General features: G+C 50.8%; 8 non-coding genes across 8 annotated transcripts; 5 read left to right on the top strand and 3 right to left on the bottom strand.

The window, feature by feature from the left end:
* Window positions 1-78: 78 nt before the first annotated feature.
* On the bottom strand, window positions 79-151 carry Trnat-ggu (transfer RNA threonine (anticodon GGU)). The gene has a single exon. It is a non-coding gene; the product is annotated as a tRNA-Thr (tRNA).
* A 390-nt stretch (window positions 152-541) lies between these two features.
* On the bottom strand, window positions 542-614 carry Trnat-ggu (transfer RNA threonine (anticodon GGU)). Its single transcript has one exon. It is a non-coding gene; the product is annotated as a tRNA-Thr (tRNA).
* Window positions 615-1,004: 390 nt separating this feature from the next.
* On the bottom strand, window positions 1,005-1,077 carry Trnat-ggu (transfer RNA threonine (anticodon GGU)). Its single transcript has one exon. It is a non-coding gene; the product is annotated as a tRNA-Thr (tRNA).
* Window positions 1,078-1,419: 342 nt separating this feature from the next.
* Window positions 1,420-1,492, top strand: Trnat-ggu (transfer RNA threonine (anticodon GGU)). The gene has a single exon. It is a non-coding gene; the product is annotated as a tRNA-Thr (tRNA).
* A 391-nt stretch (window positions 1,493-1,883) lies between these two features.
* Trnat-ggu (transfer RNA threonine (anticodon GGU)) lies at window positions 1,884-1,956 on the top strand. The gene has a single exon. It is a non-coding gene; the product is annotated as a tRNA-Thr (tRNA).
* A 391-nt stretch (window positions 1,957-2,347) lies between these two features.
* On the top strand, window positions 2,348-2,420 carry Trnat-ggu (transfer RNA threonine (anticodon GGU)). Its single transcript has one exon. It is a non-coding gene; the product is annotated as a tRNA-Thr (tRNA).
* A 391-nt stretch (window positions 2,421-2,811) lies between these two features.
* Trnat-ggu (transfer RNA threonine (anticodon GGU)) lies at window positions 2,812-2,884 on the top strand. The gene has a single exon. It is a non-coding gene; the product is annotated as a tRNA-Thr (tRNA).
* Window positions 2,885-3,275: 391 nt separating this feature from the next.
* On the top strand, window positions 3,276-3,348 carry Trnat-ggu (transfer RNA threonine (anticodon GGU)). The gene has a single exon. It is a non-coding gene; the product is annotated as a tRNA-Thr (tRNA).
* Window positions 3,349-4,079: the final 731 nt, after the last annotated feature.

The raw sequence follows: 4,079 nt of genomic DNA, 5'->3' as shown, positions 1-4,079 counted from the left end.
AGCAAAGGGGAGGTTGTGGTGAGTCATAGAAAGAGATGAAGAATTTTTTTGAGTCGAAAAGAAAGTGGTGAAAAAATGCCCGCCGGGTGGGATCCGAACCCACGACCTCCAGAATACCGGTCTGGTGCGATAACCACTACGCTACCGGCGGGGCTGTTTCCCCAGCACTTTCTCGGGTATTTATGTTAAGGTATTTTTGTTTCCTGCGCTTGGGGCGGTAGCCAGCGCCACTCGGACTACTCGGGGTGAAGGGGACCTTCTTTTTAACCCCCGGGCCGTGACTCGAGTGTCTACGACATGTCGAGAGTGGTCGACCAGCGTTGAACCCTCTTAAGCTCCCTTTGGCACCAAGACTGCCAGAACAGAGGCCCTCGCTAAGCATGTAGCGAATCAGAAAATGGGAAATGAGGGGCTCCGTGAAATAAGACAGAAAATAAGGGTTGGCAGTCAAGAAAACCTCGGAAAGCAAAGGGGAGGTTGTGGTGAGTCATAGAAAGAGATGAAGAATTTTTTGAGTCGAAAAGAAAGTGGTGAAAAAATGCCCGCCGGGTGGGATCCGAACCCACGACCTCCAGAATACCGGTCTGGTGCGATAACCACTACGCTACCGGCGGGGCTGTTTCCCCAGCACTTTCTCGGGTATTTATGTTAAGGTATTTTTGTTTCCTGCACTTGGGGCCGTAGCCAGCGCCACTCGGACTACTCGGGGTGAAGGGGACCTTCTTTTTAACCCCCGGGCCGTGACTCGAGTGTCTACGACATGTCGAGAGTGGTCGACCAGCGTTGAACCCTCTTAAGCTCCCTTTGGCACCAAGACTGCCAGAACAGAGGCCCTCGCTAAGCATGTAGCGAATCAGAAAATGGGAAATGAGGGGCTCCGTGAAATAAGACAGAAAATAAGGGTTGGCAGTCAAGAAAACCTCGGAAAGCAAAGGGGAGGTTGTGGTGAGTCATAGAAAGAGATTAAGAATTTTTTGAGTCGAAAAGAAAGTGGTGAAAAAATGCCCGCCGGGTGGGATCCGAACCCACGACCTCCAGAATACCGGTCTGGTGCGATAACCACTACGCTACCGGCGGGGCTGTTTCCCCAGCACTTTCTCGGGTATTTATGTTAAGGTATTTTTGTTTCCTGCACTTGGGGGCGGTAGCCAGCGCCACTCGGACTACTCGGGGTGAAGGGGACCTTCTTTTTAACCCCCGGGCCGTGACTCGAGTGTCTACGACATGTCGAGAGTGGTCGACCAGCGTTGAACCCTCTTAAGCTCCCTTTGGCACCAAGACTGCCAGAACAGAGGCCCTCGCTAAGCATGTAGCGAATCAGAAAATGGGAAATGAGGGGCTCCGTGAAATAAGACAGAAAATAAGGGTTGGCAGTCAAGAAAAAACATAAATACCCGAGAAAGTGCTGGGGAAACAGCCCCGCCGGTAGCGTAGTGGTTATCGCACCAGACCGGTATTCTGGAGGTCGTGGGTTCGGATCCCACCCGGCGGGCATTTTTTCACCACTTTCTTTTCGAGTCAAAAAATTCTTCATCTCTTTCTATGACTCACCACAACCTCCCCTTTGCTTTCCGATGTTTTCTTGACTGCCAACCCTTATTTTCTGTCTTATTTCACGGAGCCCCTCATTTCCCATTTTCTGATTCGCTACATGCTTAGCGAGGGCCTCTGTTCTGGCAGTCTTGGTGCCAAAGGGAGCTTAAGAGGGTTCAACGCTGGTCGACCACTCTCGACATGTCGTAGACACTCGAGTCACGGCCCGGGGGTTAAAAAGAAGGTCCCCTTCACCCCGAGTAGTCCGAGTGGCGCTGGCTACGGCCCCCAAGTGCAGGAAACAAAAATACCTTAACATAAATACCCGAGAAAGTGCTGGGGAAACAGCCCCGCCGGTAGCGTAGTGGTTATCGCACCAGACCGGTATTCTGGAGGTCGTGGGTTCGGATCCCACCCGGCGGGCATTTTTTCACCACTTTCTTTTCGACTCAAAAAATTCTTCATCTCTTTCTATGACTCACCACAGCCTCCCCTTTGCTTTCCGAGGTTTTCTTGACTGCCAACCCTTATTTTCTGTCTTATTTCACGGAGCCCCTCATTTCCCATTTTCTGATTCGCTACATGCTTAGCGAGGGCCTCTGTTCTGGCAGTCTTGGTGCCAAAGGGAGCTTAAGAGGGTTCAACGCTGGTCGACCACTCTCGACATGTCGTAGACACTCGAGTCACGGCCCGGGGGTTAAAAAGAAGGTCCCCTTCACCCCGAGTAGTCCGAGTGGCGCTGGCTACCGCCCCCAAGTGCAGGAAACAAAAATACCTTAACATAAATACCCGAGAAAGTGCTGGGGAAACAGCCCCGCCGGTAGCGTAGTGGTTATCGCACCAGACCGGTATTCTGGAGGTCGTGGGTTCGGATCCCACCCGGCGGGCATTTTTTCACCACTTTCTTTTCGACTCAAAAAATTCTTCATCTCTTTCTATGACTCACCACAACCTCCCCTTTGCTTTCCGATGTTTTCTTGACTGCCAACCCTTATTTTCTGTCTTATTTCACGGAGCCCCTCATTTCCCATTTTCTGATTCGCTACATGCTTAGCGAGGGCCTCTGTTCTGGCAGTCTTGGTGCCAAAGGGAGCTTAAGAGGGTTCAACGCTGGTCGACCACTCTCGACATGTCGTAGACACTCGAGTCACGGCCCGGGGGTTAAAAAGAAGGTCCCCTTCACCCCGAGTAGTCCGAGTGGCGCTGGCTACGGCCCCCAAGTGCAGGAAACAAAAATACCTTAACATAAATACCCGAGAAAGTGCTGGGGAAACAGCCCCGCCGGTAGCGTAGTGGTTATCGCACCAGACCGGTATTCTGGAGGTCGTGGGTTCGGATCCCACCCGGCGGGCATTTTTTCACCACTTTCTTTTCGACTCAAAAAATTCTTCATCTCTTTCTATGACTCACCACAGCCTCCCCTTTGCTTTCCGAGGTTTTCTTGACTGCCAACCCTTATTTTCTGTCTTATTTCACGGAGCCCCTCATTTCCCATTTTCTGATTCGCTACATGCTTAGCGAGGGCCTCTGTTCTGGCAGTCTTGGTGCCAAAGGGAGCTTAAGAGGGTTCAACGCTGGTCGACCACTCTCGACATGTCGTAGACACTCGAGTCACGGCCCGGGGGTTAAAAAGAAGGTCCCCTTCACCCCGAGTAGTCCGAGTGGCGCTGGCTACCGCCCCCAAGTGCAGGAAACAAAAATACCTTAACATAAATACCCGAGAAAGTGCTGGGGAAACAGCCCCGCCGGTAGCGTAGTGGTTATCGCACCAGACCGGTATTCTGGAGGTCGTGGGTTCGGATCCCACCCGGCGGGCATTTTTTCACCACTTTCTTTTCGACTCAAAAAATTCTTCATCTCTTTCTATGACTCACCACAACCTCCCCTTTGCTTTCCGAGGTTTTCTTGACTGCCAACCCTTATTTTCTGTCTTATTTCACGGAGCCCCTCATTTCCCATTTTCTGATTCGCTACATGCTTAGCGAGGGCCTCTGTTCTGGCAGTCTTGGTGCCAAAGGGAGCTTAAGAGGGTTCAACGCTGGTCGACCACTCTCGACATGTCGTAGACACTCGAGTCACGGCCCGGGGGTTAAAAAGAAGGTCCCCTTCACCCCGAGTAGTCCGAGTGGCGCTGGCTACCGCCCCCAAGTGCAGGAAACAAAAATACCTTAACATAAATACCCGAGAAAGTGCTGGGGAAACAGCCCCGCCGGTAGCGTAGTGGTTATCGCACCAGACCGGTATTCTGGAGGTCGTGGGTTCGGATCCCACCCGACGGGCATTTTTTCACCACTTTCTTTTCGACTCAAAAAATTCTTCATCTCTTTCTATGACTCACCACAACCTCCCCTTTGCTTTCCGAGGTTTTCTTGACTGCCAACCCTTATTTTCTGTCTTATTTCACGGAGCCCCTCATTTCCCATTTTCTGATTCGCTATTTATATATATATATATATATATATATATATATATATATATAAGGTTAGTAGAGACAGAGACAAACGAGAAAGACGTAGAAAATGGAAATAAGTTTACTGACGTTTCAG

This window comes from Haemaphysalis longicornis, unplaced genomic scaffold (assembly GCF_048455015.1).
Source record: "Haemaphysalis longicornis isolate Haplotype H1 unplaced genomic scaffold, Haemaphysalis longicornis Haplotype H1 scaffold_2, whole genome shotgun sequence".
Lineage (NCBI taxonomy): Eukaryota > Metazoa > Arthropoda > Arachnida > Ixodida > Ixodidae > Haemaphysalis > Haemaphysalis longicornis.
This window is presented reverse-complemented; position numbering and strand designations above follow the sequence as displayed.